At 43.3% G+C, this 16,005-nt stretch overlaps 1 protein-coding gene across 3 annotated transcripts in view; it reads left to right on the top strand.

The window, feature by feature from the left end:
• The window catches only part of JARID2 (jumonji and AT-rich interaction domain containing 2), a 260,567-nt gene that overhangs the window by 138,419 nt on the left and 106,143 nt on the right, over positions 1 to 16,005 (top strand). The gene's annotated exons all lie outside the window — the stretch shown is intronic.

The following is a 16,005-nucleotide window of genomic DNA, read 5'->3' as shown; positions in this document are numbered from 1 at the left end:
TTTTATCTTCTCTGGTCTAATTTCTTTACACTTACATATTTTAAAACTCCATTGAATGTTTCATGCAGTAGAATCTCTGCAGTTTAAAGCATTGTGAGTCTTTTCCTCATGTTACCAAGGTTTGGAGAATGTGATTGTTTTTCCTCTTTAAAATGTGTAAAGCTTAAATTATGTTCCATATGCAGCATTAGTTGTCAGTATGGCACATGAAACCTTGAAGGAAAATGCCATGGAGAGTACAGACAGAATTGTTAACGTGATCAATGTAGTTCCTTTGTTTTTTTTTTTTTTTTTTTAAGGATTTTATGTATTTATTCATGAGATACACACACACACACACACACACACACACACACACAGAGAGAGAGAGAGAGAGAGGCAGAGACATAGGCAGAGGAACAAGCAGGCTCTATTCAGGAGCCCGATGTGGGTCTCGATCCTAGCACCCCCAGATCACTCCCTGAGCCAAAGGCTCAACCACTGAGCCACCCAGGTGTCCCATGTAGTTCCACTTTGTGAAGAAGGTGGAAGGATTACAGTAAAATTTTGGCTGTTATATGAACATGGTAGTAAAGAAATGAATTCATCTAAGTTAGCAGGGTATAAAAGGCAAATCTTTGAGGAAGACTCAAGAGTTTTATAGACTGGAAGAAGTCACTGACTCTAAAGGAAAGGACTTTAATATTGAATTTAATAAAGGGATTAAAGTCAAGAGAAAGCAGTGTAAAGGTTATTGAGTGTTAAATAGTGTTCATAAAATTCTTTCGCCTGAAAATTTGAAGGTTAGATCTTTTTCCCAAGAGAAAAATTCATGGGGCGCTGGAGTGGCATAGTTGGTTAAGCATCTGACTGTTGATTTCTGCTCAAGTCATGATCTCAGAATCATGAGATTGAGCCCCGTGTCGGGCTCCATGTTCCATAGGGAGTCTGCCAGAGATTCTTTCTCTCCTCTGTCCCTCCCTGCACACTCAAACATATTCTCTCTTTAAAGTCTTCAAAATTAGGATTTTTTTTAAATCAGTGCATACTGAAAAGCAGTGTATTATAAATTACATGATATGTTCTTAGCCAAATACTTGTAAATACAAAGAGATAATTCTTGATAACTCTTCTTTGGGAAGAAAGGGGTGCGATTCAGTGCTTGGAGGTTGTGAAACAGGGCCTCCATAGTGAGAGAGTGTCAGGCTATGGAGGCCCGAAATGCCTTCTTTGAACAATATTTATTGGGTCTCAGCTTTTTTCTTTAGGCCCATGCTAGAGGGTACTTTGAGGGTTCTTAAGATAAGCAAGACTAAATCCTCTTTTTTTAAAGATGTTATTTATTTATTCATTAGAGACACACAGAGGAGGCAGAGACATACACAGAGGGGAGCCTGATGTGGGACTTGATCCCAGAACACTGGGATCACGACCTGAGCTGAAGGCAGATGCTCAACTACTAAGCCACCAGGTGTGCCCCCCCCCGCCCTTTTTTAAACAGCAAAAAACCCACAGATTCATGTTTTCTCCATACCACAGTCCTGAGATCAAGAGTCATATACTCCTCGAACTGAGCCAGCCAGGCACCCCAAGACTAAATTCTCTTGGTCAGAGAAAATGGCAGTTGGGTAGATGTTTGCTCATCACTGGGTATTACCCTAAAAGTAGCACCTGCAGAGCAGAAGGTGGGTGTTCCCTGAAGTTTGCCAGGAGGAGGAGCAGGGGCTTTCTAGGAAGACAAAGAGGAGAGATTATTCCAAAAGACGTAACAGCATGTACAAAGTCAGGCTTGATGGATCAAGTTAAGGCAATATATCGGTTGCCATACACACAGGAGCAAGTTACCTCTGGGCCTTTATGCACCATCATGGGGTGCCATCAGGTTGGAAAACCAAAGCACTGTTAGTCTACTGTATGTCTTAGGAAGCTGATGTAAAAACTTTATTTATTTATTTATTTATTCATTTATTTAAAAAGATTTTATTTTTAAGTAGTCTCTACATCCAACATGGGTCTCGAACTCACAACCCTGAGATCAAGAGTTACATGCTTCACCTACTGAGCCAGCTGGGTGCCACTTATTTTTTTTTAATTGGGTGTAAATAGAATTTGAACCAGTAAAAGGAGCAACAAAATTGTTAAAGTATGTTGAAATCTTTGCACATAAATGTTTTCTATGATTAATACCCTAGTATCACTTTCTAGAAGGGAGCTTGCTGAATTAAAAACTTTTAAGAGTTGGCATTTATCACCAAGTTACTCTCTAGAAATATTTTTCAGTTCGTTCCCACATAACAGCTTAAGGGAGTATGGGTTTTGTCAGAATCAGATTTGAGGAGATTGGCGATGCTTCAGTTGTGACCTGAGTCAGCTCTTTAGTTCTTCTTAAACCTAGTTTTCCATTATTCAGTGTTCTTAAGTAGGTCAAATGACCATGTTGTAATTCTCGTTGAATTCTGGATGCTTCTGCAGGTCGTGTTTTCAAAATAGTGTCAACACTGTTAATCTTCTCCAACTTGGCATCATTTCTGTGTTTACCTTTTTATAAATGCATTACCCAAATCATTAAAAAAAAAGATTTTATTTATTTATTTGAGAGACTGAATGAGTGAGAGCACACACGAGCAGGGTCAGAGGAAGAGGGAGAAGCAGACTCCTGCTGAGCAGGGAGCCTGATGTGTGGGACTCGATCCCAGGACCCCAGGATCATTACCTGAGCTGGAAGCAGATGCTTAACTGGCTGAGACACCCAGGCACCCCTACCTAAGTCATTTAAAAAATATATTAAATAAAGTCGAAGCATATTTTATCTTGTGTCTTTTTACAACCAAATAATTAAAAGTATATATTTGACAAAAATTTCTGTAATTCATTAGCACAGAGTTTATTAAGGCATAGAGGTAGCTCTTATGAATTGCTTACTATATACCACCAACCCTTTTACAAAAATAATTAATTTAATGCCTTAATTTAACCAACTATTGTCCTTACATGTAATTAACAGAGGGAGGACACAGGACTTTCCTCAATTCTCCCCTGAAGTTCAGACACTTAATGAAGAGTAGGATTAGAACCAGGCAGCCTTGTCCAAAGTGTGCTGTGTGTGTTATGAGTCATCAAGGTTCTTAGTGCTAGACGTTGACCAAATTTTTTTTTAATTGAAAAAAAAAACAAAACAAAAAACTGTTGGAATATTGTCCTTTCTAGTAGGTTATTAATTTGAACTTCTGGTTTAATTGTAGTCCCATTTCATTGGTATTAGTGACTAAATCCATAGCAACTGAATTTCACTAGTTGATATGCAGTCACCCTGCCTCAATCTCTGTATTGTGTTCTTGTAATTATTGGTATTATTTTATAATTGTACAGCGTGGCTTTGAAGTCACATTGGCTATAGGGCCAGCCACATGTATTATACGGTTGAACACCGTTGGTGCTTCGGGAATTACCAAGCCCTCTTGGAAAGAGTCCAAGTCAGGCTCTGTGTGTACCTACTTCTGCTTGGTGTATTGCTAGTGTATTAACTTTTATTTAAATAGAATGCTGACGAGTAATGTTTATTACTATGTTGGCTGCTGCAGAAGGCCTGCACTTAAATGATATTTTTGAAAATCAAATACTAGCGCTGTGGATCACTTTTTTGCATTGGCTTTTATCATAAAATAGGTGATATGATCAATATTATTCAGCCCAAATAACATACGTACTTTAGGAGTACATGTTGAATTCAGTGTGATCATGAAAACTCATTATTTCCTGTATGAAATTCTCAGATTCTATAACCTTGTACACCTTGTCTCACACATGGCAACCCACTCCACCCTACTCCTCCTTTGTAAGAAATGTTTTTTTTTTTTTTTTGATTTGGATTGATAAGGTGCCACTTTTTGTATGCAATAATTTACATAGGTGGCAGGAAATTGGGGAGCTTTTGGAAGCAGATCATGGGAGTTAAGGAGTATTTGGTGATTTGTCCCTACTTTGTTAAGGCTTGTCTTTCCTTTTATTAGTTAGGTCCCGGCTCTCAAGGTGAGCTGACTTCCTTGATTGGATACATGAATAAAACAAGCCTTAATGCTTGTGAAGCAGCTTCTTTAATTAATCTGCACAACACTATTAGATACCCAAATTTGATGAAGATGTGCAAGTGAATTGCTCTCTCACATTTTATCCAAATTCTAGATTGGGGTTTGCTTTGTTCCTTTATTTTTTTTAAATGTTGAGTGCAGTTGGTGGGCTGCTGGACTTTGCCCAACTTGGAGGTCATGAAATGGTTGTACACGCAGGTACGTCCTTAGTTCTGAAGCTCTCAGGAGCAAAATATGTCCTCAGATGTCCTGGTTTTTAGGTGATAATTAGGTGGATGGTGGCTATGGTAGCTGGCTGGCTACACAGTGTTTCTTAGGATAGGAGACCCTTCCTGAAATAGCAATTGGTGTACCTTTTTCTCTAGAGTCCTAGATCTTTATATTTAAGCATTTGGAGATTACAATGATGCATTGCTGGTGCAAACGCCAAAATTGATGGCTGCTTTGGAAACCATTTTGCTGTTAACTTGTAAATTTGTGTTTGCATATTCAAGGATTTCTAACAGTTCTACTTCTAGGTATGTATCCCAGAGAAACTCCAGTGCATGCTTTCCAGGGGGGCAAGCAGAAGGAAGTTTGCACCATGGTTCGTGATAGCAACAAGCTGGCAATGCTTAGATGCCCTTGGATGAGATCATTAGAATGTGGAATATTCATACAGTGGAGTGTGATGAACAACAGTGAAAATAAGCAAAGAATAAGCAAAAACGATGATTCATGATCTTAGTAACCCAATGTTGAGTTTGGGGGAAAACAAATTCCCTGAGACTTAACACTGAGCTATATACCCTTCAAAAATTAATTAATTAATTAATTAATTAATTAATTAATTAATTAATGAGAGCGCTAGTGCAGGTGGGGAGCAGGTCAGAGGGGGAGAGGCAGAGAATCTGAAGCAGTCTCCCCATTGAGCACTGAGTCCCATGCAGGATCAGATTCCAGGACCCTGAGTTCATGACCTAAGGCACAACCAAGGTTTGGGATCCTTAACTCACTGAGCCCCTCACCTCCTCCTGCCGCTGCCCCACCACAGCAATAAGTCCATAATAAAGCACAGATAGATATGCTTAAGATAAAAAATAATGAAGTAGGGTAGGTAGAAGCATATAGACAGTGTTTTAGTAACTGGTTTTGGCTGTTTGGCTTATAGGTATTCTTTATATTAAAGACTGACGTGGATGACATTTGGCGGCGGAGGGTGTCTTCATTTAAAGGAAGGTTGAAACTGAGTTGATAGTACCGTCCGTCACACCACCTTGTAATGAAGGGACACCTTTCTCCCCCTGCCGCTCACTACCTTCTTGCTCAGAATTTCAGGATTGAACCTTGTCATTTTATTCAGAAATAGGACACAGTTTTCAGCTTTATTGCATGTCCTTCCAAAGCTGCTGTTAATCCATCTATCTGGTACTTTTGATGGGTTTCCTCTTTGGTAAATCAGCATTTTGTCCAAACAGTCCAAAACCTGCACCTGCTGAAGCCAACAGGTAAGTTTTTCAGCTCTTTTCATGACCCAGCAGCAGAGCACAGGTCACAGTGGACACACAAGTCTAATGGAGCATGTATTTTAGGGAATATGGAATGCGTGATCAGATCCTGAAGGTGGTCTTGGAAGAAAAAGCAGTCCGGGCCAGCACTCCTTTAGATTCATATTCTCTCTCTCTCTCTCTCTGTTTTTCTTAAGATTTTATTTATTTATTCATGAGAGACAGAGAAAGGCAGAGACATAGGCAGAGGAAGAAGCAGGCTCCCTTTGGGGATCCTGACTTGGGACTCCGTCCCTGGACCCCTGGGATCATGCCCTGAGCCAAAGGCAGACGTTCAACTACTGAGCCACCCAGGTTCCTTCGAGGTCTTCTCTTTTTAAATTTAAGTACCCCATTATTTTTCAGGCAATGGGAAGAGGAAGAAACAGGGAAGTCAGGGAGAGTAGAGATGAAGAATAAAGCAGACACCGCTTACCTGGGAATGGCTGATGATCGCTGTGTATGCTCTCATGTTGGAAGCATCAGAGCCGGGGATGTCCGGCATGGCCAGTATCCAAATGTGGTCCATCAAGCTGTGTTTCTGGCCAGTTATTTTAGGTCTTGTGGTTCCTGCTTTCGTCCTTACCTTTTCTCAGAATTACCATACCATATTTCCAGTTCTACATTGGGTGCTTTTGATTACTGAAGGCGCCAAAAGACAAGTCCCAGTAGAAAGAAGAGGAAAAAAGCCAAATACTCATCCCTTAAATGTCCTTTAATTGACTGTGCATGACTTATGCTGTGGTGGGGTACATGCCAAACTGTTGTTCAACATTATAGGAATATACCACACTGGAGACAGCTGAATGAGAGTCTGTTCTGTGGGCTCACATACAGAGCATGATAGAATTGGACAGGGATTTTCTATCCCCGAGACTTCGGCTGGGAATTGTATCATGAGGTGGTTCTGGTAGGTTAGGTTACCCCATCCCCAAATAACCCCAGGATTCTTGGATGACCTTCTGTTGAGACCTTATAAGGAGCTCTGATCTTGGTTAAAAGCCATACCTGCATAAGCTTCAGTTTGCACATTTGTAAAGTGGGGGATATTTTACTAGATTGTCTCTAAGGCCCTGCCTGTAATTGATTTTCAAATGGTGGAGAGCAAGGAGAAGTCACAAAAGACCATCACCGACCTTGTGAGATATATATATATTATTTTTTAACCCCCCCCCCCCCCCCATTTAAAAGTGAGGTAGGTAGATATGCTCTGTGATTCAGGCGACAGAAGACTGTCATCGTGGAAAGCATAATTACCAGCACTGGGTAGCTGTTAGATGCTGTGAGCAAAGCTGGCCTCAGCTTTGAGGGTTTTTATGAGGTCTAAGTAAGTTAAAACTTAGGAGTGGCTCATTCAGTGGTTAAACAACAAGTAACCAAAAGTAATAGTAAGGGGCATTCTTTTCCCAGCTTCCTTGGATGCATCTGAGGTAAAACTTTAAATTTAGCATGGGGGTTCTTTGATGGCATGCCACCACTCCCCCCTCATTGGAAAAGCATAAAGAGTAGAGTGTGGGATGGTGTTCAGAGCATGTGTTTTGGACATTATAATTGCCAGCTGAAGTTCAAAAGCTTTGAAAGAATTGACTTTTAAAATCAAATAGCTTTATGACAAATGAAGGGAGATGCATGCTCCAGCAGTCAGGGCCAGGGAGCTGGCCAGCCTTGTTGGATTCTTGCCTCCACCCCCCCCCCCCCCCCCAAAAGCAGCTGCCAGGCCACAGAGCCTGTTCTGTGACAGATCCTCCAGAAACAATGAGGAGAAACAGCTTCTGTGTTATTAGATGAGATGAATTTACGTGTGTGGGGGAGGGCCGTCCGTGTGCTGGGGGCGGGGAGGGCGGTGGTGGCCCTGGCGGTCATCACAGGAGTAATAAAGCACCCTGGTAGCCAGGATTGGAGGGAGAGGAGGGGAAAGAAGGGAGGGGATGAAGGGGAGGAGAGGGAGGAAAGGAAGGGGAGGGCTGGAGGAGGAGCCTGTGGAGTGAAATTTCTGCAGTCTGTCTGGATCACTGCCCAGGTCTCCCAGCCAAAAAAACAAATAAAAATAAATAAAAGGCAACTGCTGAATGACACAGATTATGATATTAAAAAGGGATGCCATTGAAAATGTGCCACCGACCCCCATTCCTTGCCTTGTGTAGGGGTGGAATGTGTGCATGGAGGGGGGGCAGTCTGGCAGACGTGTGGACCATCAAACTGACTGCCCCCATCAGAGGTGTCCTGTCTTTCCCCTCCACAACCCCCCCCCCCCCAGAAATTCTCAAACAAGGATTCGTCTGCATTGCAGATTGGGGGGAATTGGAATTGCCTTGCCTGGATAGAGAAAAGCCAGTCGCTCTTTTGCGGCCCCCCCTCCCCCCCAGGATCAGGAGTGGGGAAGAGCGCCCCCCAACCCCTCCTCTTTGGGGTTGTGTTCCCTCCCCTGCACATAAATAACCTCCCCTCCTTGGCGCCTCCCCTCCCCCTGGGCCCGGGCTGCGGCTGTCCTATTGCTGTGCGGAATCTGCACCACCGGAATCTGCAGCCCCGCCGCCTGCTTATTACGTACAGGGGAGGATTGTTGACAAGTGCTCTGGAGCCTGCCTCGCCGCACTCGCCCTCCCTCCTCCCTCCCTCCCTCCCTCCCTCCCTGTGTCCCTTCTTCCTCTCTGTCTCTCTCTCTGCAATGATCCGGCTCTGAGGATGGCTGCTCCACGGGTCTGTCAGGTGCAGTTTTTGATGGCTTATCTTGAGGAACCTGGGATAGAAGGTCTGTTCCTATAAATAAAATTAAAAAACCAAATAGCTCTAGGTTTGTTTCTGGCTGCTATGGCTTTTGTTGGGGAGAAATAGGCCTTTTGTGGTTTTTTTCCTCTTGCTGTGGTCCTGATTAAATCCATTATGGATGGCAAGGTGCTAGATAGATCTCTCTCTCTCTCTCTGTAAAAAAAAAAAGTGTTGCAATTGCTTAATATTAATATTCTTTCAGCTTTGGTACCCTCCCTGGGGGCAGTGGTGGCTCCTGCAAAGGCACTGTGGAAATTTACAAGAGAGAATTAATGTCGTTCTTAAAGCATTCAGCTCTGTTGACCATTTTGGCCAAATCTGCAGTTTTAGCCAGGCTTGTATGAATTTAGAGATTTCTCTGGGGACTGAACGCCATCCAGCTATGGCTGGTCCCTTTATTTTATTGCCAGTTTATATGATCATTTCCCAGCATTTTAAAATAGATGTTTGATTAAAGTTAATTAGTTCATCCTCAACACAGCTCTGGTTTCCTTTATCAGCAGCATGCATGGCTTCCTTTCCTTTAATACTTCCTATCTCTTGTCTTCCTTCCTCGATAGATGGAGGAAACTGAGGCACGGACGTGGATACTAGGTGATTCTAGGTCAGCCCTGAGAGCTTGAAACTCCGAGTGCTCTGGATTTTTCTCCCACCCCTCACGCATTAATCTGTGTTTGCATTACCAGATGTAAACACAAATGAATTTTAGGAGCTATCAATTTTAGATCTTTGCAGAATCTGTGGCCGCGTTCCTAGAGTTCTGCTTTTTGTGTTGCTTCCATTAGATTTCAGTACGAGAAAGAATGTTGCTCTGAGGTAGTAGGCCTCTCTGCACTTGCTTGTTGTCTGTCAGTAGCTTTCTGTTTCTTGCCTTTTTTTCTTTATACCTTCTAAGAGTCCACTTAATTCTTTTTTAATCTATTCATCTGAAAAGTGGGTGTGCAGTGTGATTTGTGCAGGTGAGGTAATAATGAGGGCCCTCGGAGACTTCTGTGCCTGCCAGTCATGCTACAAGCACAACAGAATCCAGAACTTATGTGGGGTCCATTTTTATTGTATTAGGGAATAAAAGCTGCCAGAAAGGCTTTAGGGTTAAGGGTGTGGCTCTTACCCACAAATTGTGATGTTAGTCAGGACACAGTATTTGGCGTTGTGCCTGTTTATCAGCACAGACTAGTACCCAGACTCATAACTTTATGGAGTTTGTTGATTTGAGTTGAAGCCAGCTTTGCTTAACTTTGTAGAGACTTGCTAATATTTGAGCGCCTGTGTCTTTGGGTAACTTGTCTGTGGGGTAATTGTAGTGATGATATGGAGCTTTAAAGATAAATACACATGCATGTGGCGATCACTGAAAGGTAGACTTTCCCTCGCTCTCTGAGAACTTGCTGCTTATTATATGGAAATCTCTCTTTGAGAAGTGCAAATTCCATGATTAGGGGGAAAAATCTGATTTTTGGTGCATCCAGTTATTTGGATGTAAAACTTGGGATGGGTTGGTTTCATTAATCTATCTAAGGGAATGTCTGAAAATGGCCTGTGTTTACCTCTACCATGTGTGATGGCATTGTTCTGCAGCTCCGTCTCCACACCGGCCGAAATCCAGCATCGCCTTTCATCCCTTTTCTTCTGAAGGTGGAATGTGGTTTTTGACCTCTGGAGTGTTCAGTACTGGGCCATTTGTACAGTGGAACCTTTTTACTTACCTGATACAAGCTTGAGTTGCATGTCCTTGGGGGACTCCAAGGATTCGTGCTTTAGATGAGCACTTATAACTAGGTTGCATGGTAGGCATGCTTTTGACTGGTTTGCCAGCATAAAATCAATAAGGTATTGGAATGGGGTTTGGGCCCGGAGGAGTTAATAAGGCTTGGGATGGAGGAGTAATTAATGATGGCATGCAAAAGTGGAGGGAGCTCCTCATTGTGGAGCAATGTGGATGTTTCTGTTTCAGCAATTACTATTACTATTACCATTATTATTCGAGGTACTCTACGTGTTGTGATGTTGTAAAATTCACAGTGCGGCCAAAGAACTAGTGAAAGGAGGGAGAATCTAAGTAGGGAAGAGCCCATTACCCTAAAGGAGTAAAAGAGTCACTGCAAAATACACTGTAGGTTTTGCCCACCATTATGATCATCAGGTTCCAGTAGCTGCCAGGGCTGGTCCAGAAACTAGAGATCCTGGGTCCTTCCCACTGAGTGGTTTTTGTATCAAATGAAGCCACAACTGTGGCTCTTTGGTGGTGGTTGTTGGAGTCTCTTCATGAGGATTGCTTTCTTTTTTCTTGTGACTCCTGGTCAGGATGTGGGAAGGAGAGGTCTTTTGTCTTTGGGTAGTGCTTTCTCCTTTGGGATTTAGACCTCCAGAACCAGGCCCGTTTCAGCGCTAGCAGCAGTGTGGTCACCCTTCCTGTGTTTAATCGTGTCCTGTCTGCTGGCACATTCCTTTCTGCCTCAAGGTGAGGAAATCCTTTCTGGGCTCAAGGGTCCTGTCTGGTCTGTCTCCAGTGTAGCCACGTGCTTGTTACTGAAATAATCAGAAGAAAAGAATAGAATCAGATCTTTTCCTTGCCCACCCAGTGGGCCCAACTTTTCCCTGGTAATTAATTAGTACTGTGTCAGTTTTTTTTCAGGGAACACCTTTTTTCAAAAACTCAAGCCTGCAAGGCAGGTTCAGAACCAAGGAGGTTTTGTGGGGGAAAGATTGGTGGTGGGAAGAGCTCCTGGGGGGATGATCTGTCGGTTTACTTGTTGAGTGTTAAGCTAACAAAAACCTGTGTCGTCTATCTTGGGGCTCTTCTTGAGGGATCCTTGGGGTTATTCTTGGATTCCCCTTCCTTGGTTGCAGTGGCAAATCCCCATAGCTGATTGAGAGGAGACAAAGGGGAGCCCTATCTGCTCAGGGCCGTCCAGAGGGAAGGGATAATTACTTCCCATAAGCCGAGGTATTAAACCACTTCCATTTGTGCTTCATTGACCACGAGTGTGGCAGTGACATCATGCCCCACGACTGTCATTTGTTCTTGTCCACCTCAGCATTTTGTTGTGGGGAGCATGTCCGTGGACCAGCCTGGGGCTTGGCTTCACAGACCTCTCTGCACTGCTTACCCCCTTCCCTGGAACCCCAGGATCAATCCATAAAGCTTAGCTACTGACCCAAGTGTGTACATTGGGTTCAGACTCCGTCTTCGTGTTGAACCTGCGAGACTGGCCAGAGCCAGATTTCCCCTGGCATCCCAGAGCAAAACAAGCGATCCACAGATTTTTCTCTAAAAATTTTGGGTGAAAAATAGAGTTTATTTTTCACTAGCAATGGCAGCAGACTGTGCATTCCGAATATCACTGAGAGGGTCCTACCTTAGCCAACGGGGCCGTTGTTACAATTTTTCTCTCAACTCAAAGTGTGACGGCCCTCCCCATCCCCCAACACACACACACACACACACACACACACACACGCACGCACTGCAGCTGAAAATGAAAGCTCTCTTTGGATGCTTGACTGTTTAATATGTAATGTGATACCTTGTCTCACAATGACGGGGTGACAGACGGGCAGTGGCTGTATAATAGAGAATTACCTTTTGTGCATCTCTTCCACAACAAAGCCAAATACATCAACTCTCCCTGATATGCTAATATGTTTGGTGTGCTCCAGATGTTTTGGAAGCTAGGGAATAGCTTCAAAGGTCTCCTTATTTTCTTCTCCCCCTTCTCTTTAACCCGTCTTTAGACACTGCTTTTTGTGAAACAGCAGCATTCAATTTTTTCCCGTTTGGTTTTATATTCTGTGACGTACGTGTAGCTAGTGGGAGGGCTGGTGAAACTTCTTTGTGTGTAAAATATGAAATTATAAGGGCTGCACGTTTTTGTGTGTGTGTGAGTGAGTGTGTGTGTGTGACAATGTTAGAAAAGGATTCCCTCCTCTCTCTACACCGGTGTTCTGAAATCTGTAGCTCTCGTCGGATGCTTAAGCTGGAGTTCTTGAGCTAAACGGGATCCTTGGCCTTGTTTGTGTTTTGATTTTCCCAGCCCCCCATTTCCCCGTCTCTGTGAAAGCTAGAGGGAGATCATGCTCCTGCATCTTCAGTCTTCAGGACAGAAATTCTTCTTACTCACTGCCTTGCTCTTCCAGGCTTAGAAATGAAACCAGTTTTGGTGTGTTGCTTTGAATTGAAAGCGTTTTCATCTCTTGCTAATTTGGGAAATGGGCCGAAGTGCTCGGTTCTGCGGTACTGGATTCTTTGGGGGTTCTCATTCTGGGTGCATGGGCACTGCTGCCCGCCGTGGCCCAGTGATCTCAGGCCTGAGAGTGACAGTGCCCTGCCACTCCTGTCCATGCCTGTCCACTGCTGTTGGCTGGCCAGCACGCTGCCTTCCCCCGCAGTGGTTTGGAATTTTCAACTCATATTTATTGCTTTTGTGAAAGACAATAGACGTGGTTTAATTTAAGTTCAACCTATTGAATATTAATAGAGAGGAACAAATGCTCATGTGGCAAGAAGAGGCTCTCTGGGCCATTCAATTTTCTCCATTTCACCTCCTCTCCCAGTGAAGGTTCCTTGTTGATTGGGGGAGGGGTTTGGGAAAATAAAATCAGCCTGGGTGTTTGGAGGAGGGTACGGTGTTGCGTTATTTCTCATCGACTAAAAATAATAATCCAGAAAAAAATGGATGGCAGGGCTTTGTTAGGGAGAAGAAAAGGCAACACACATTAGCTGTGTAATGTTCTGATAATTGCCATTCTGCCCTGTGGCATCGTATTCCATCTTGCTGACCTGGCTCCTCTGGATTGGGCAGGCAGTATGATTTGGATTAAAACGTTCAAGATGAAATGGGGTAGCTAGTACACTAGAGATGTGAGAGTGGGTGGAGGCAGGGGAGGAGGAGCCGGGTGGAGGTGGGCAGAAAAAAAAAAACAAGAAAAGGAAGAAACCCACATTTCTGTCCAGCTGTGTGGACTGCCTAACAAAACTGAGAGTGAGCGTTCTCTGTACAGTATAGAAGTACTCAAAATCGAAAGAGTGGATTGCATGCAGAACAAATGGGTCTTGCCTCTCATAAAGGCAGTAGTGAAAGCTGAGCTCCTTCAATTTGCATTGACAAGCAATCATTTCCCTCTGTACAGACCCTAATTTTCCTAATGTGGAAAGGGAATCCGATTTCTCTCTTCAAGTCCTGGTAGCCCTTCTCGCTTATCCTTGGAATGGGGGAGACTTTGGAGTCCTCTGAAGATGTTATTAGTCTGGCGAGGGCTTGGGACAATGGACTTACACTACTTTAGTCGTTTTCATGTAGTTCAGCCCTGCCTTGATGTGGCTTAATAGAGCGTTCAGCTCACTTCTCTTTGACCAGTGATCTTCAACAAGCTCACATATAGTCCATTCAGGTTCCCTGTTTCCTTGTAAAATTTCATAATCTGGTTTCCCTGAATTTGCACTTTGGACAGTTGACTTTGGGAGGAGGGCAACATCCTGTACTTTTTTAACATTGATGCCTCTTAGATATGAATGCTCCACCACCCCCATCCCCCAGCATGTTATTTTTTTCCTCTGAATTTGTTCTGAGAGCTTTGTGATGAATTGTGTCAGTAATCTTCTTTGCCTTCACAAAATCCCTGCTAAAAGGAGGAAGAATGCCCCAACAGAATTTTGAGGTTAGATGCCTTATTTTCATTTCGGGTCGTAACAGATTGTTCGATTAGACTTGGTTTCCTCACCTCTAATTTCACACTTGCCTGGAGCATCCTGGTGTCTCAGGGCACTAGGTCTTCTACAGGCTTGGATCTGGCTTTGCCGTAGTACAGTCATGGTTCTCAAAATGTGGTTTCCTGGACCAGCCAAACGAGCACCAGCATCATGTGAGAACCTGTTAGAAAGAGGACAGACTGGGGGTGTTGAGGCCTAGGGTACTGTGTTTGGACAGGTGATTCTGATTCATGCTCAAGTTTAAGAATCATTGCTCTATAATCTGCTGAAGTTATTCTTGTCAGAAGGGCAGGTGTATAGCTTGCTTGTCACTGAATAGCTTCACTCTTCTCTGCTAACTCACTCAGTCACTCACTCCTTACTCTTTCAGCAAATACAGAAGATCTTGTTATGTACTGAATGGTACAGCAGTGTTTCTGCCTGGGCTTCGCCTAACAGCACATGGTCCTTGCTTGTTACCTCCTTGATCCAAATACAGCTGCCGCCTCCTCTTCCTCCTCCTCCTCCTCCTCCTCCTCCTCCTTCACTACCACCACCCCTGGTTTTGGTTTTGACTTGTAGGTATATTGCAAATTCCAACTTCACAATTCTTGGTTACTGCCAGTGTGCTAGCTGGCTTCACTGAGTCACAATCACTGTCTCCTCCCCCCTCCCTTTTTTTTGCCTTGCCCTCCAAGGGCGAGATTTCTTCTTTACACATATACCAACTGATCCACCCATGTATGCCTGTCGATCTACCTTATCACTGGAATTTAGGTTTTGTTTGAAGATGCCTCTCTCCCCAGGGCGCTGACATATGGTAGGTGTTAAGAAAATGAACAGCTGATAAAAACTTAAAAATTATAAAAAAATAAAAGCATGGATGAACTCCCATTTCCTCCCTCTTCTCTTTCTTTATTCTCTATTTTGTATTTACAGATTATTGGAAAAATGTGAACTTGACCAAGAGTCAGCTTATGCTTATGATGTTCTCTTTCTCTTGCTTAACTAGTTTTTTACATGTGGTTCTGTAATCAAAGTTTTTATTTTGAATTGCTCATCTTTTTCAAGTGTGGCCACTCACCCATCTCCTCTCTACATTTATGACTTTTATCCCTGGCCCAGTTCTTTAATCTCTGAGTATCTCCTGTGTACCCATCCTATTTTCCGGATGCTTTGTCTCCACCCTGTGACATGACTAAAGTGCTCTCTGTCGTTTTATGTAGTTAATACCTATGTATTATATAGGTTTAATTGTCTAGAGCTTCGTTAAATAATCTCAAGGCAGGGAAGATTAATTTTCATATAATTGACTCAACCCCAAGGATACATTCAGAGTGTTTAAAAATTAATCAATATAAAATAATCAAATGTTGTTATCAATTGATTAAAATTAAAAATAAATCATTTCCTTCTCCACACTAGGTAGCTGTATTTCAGATGCTCGGTAGCTGCATGTGATTGGGGCACCTTGGGGGCTCAGGCAGTTAAGCCTCCAACTCTTTGTTTTGGCTCAGGTCATGATCTTGGGGTCCTGAGATTGAGCCCCATATTGGGCTCTGGCTCTGCACTGGACTGCCTGCTTAAGATTCTCTCTCTACCTGTGCTCTCTGCCTGCCCCCCAAACACATTAAAAAAAAAAAGGTGCATGTGACTAGTGGCCATAGTAGTGCCTAGCACGGATCGTACATCTACCTGGAGACTCTGACTTCCATAAAATTAATGTCTCCTTTTGGCCTTATGGTGTAAACTCCTCACATTTCCTCTTTATTGGGAAAGTATGATTTCACTTCTGTGTTGCAGTCCTGACTCCCAAAAGCTGCATGTCTAAGTGGTAGCCATGGGCTTTTTATGTTTTGCATCGCGGTAGATTTCCAACTGTACAGTGTTACTCATCCTCAGAAAATGATATGAAAGTACACGAGCAGGGGAGCACATGCACAAATAGGTCAAG

This window comes from Nyctereutes procyonoides, unplaced genomic scaffold, assembly GCF_905146905.1.
Source record: "Nyctereutes procyonoides isolate TBG_1078 unplaced genomic scaffold, NYPRO_anot_genome, whole genome shotgun sequence".
In the NCBI taxonomy this organism is placed as follows: Eukaryota; Metazoa; Chordata; class Mammalia; order Carnivora; family Canidae; genus Nyctereutes; species Nyctereutes procyonoides.
The sequence above is the reverse complement of the archived record's forward strand: the minus strand, read 5'-3'. Positions and strand labels throughout refer to the sequence as shown.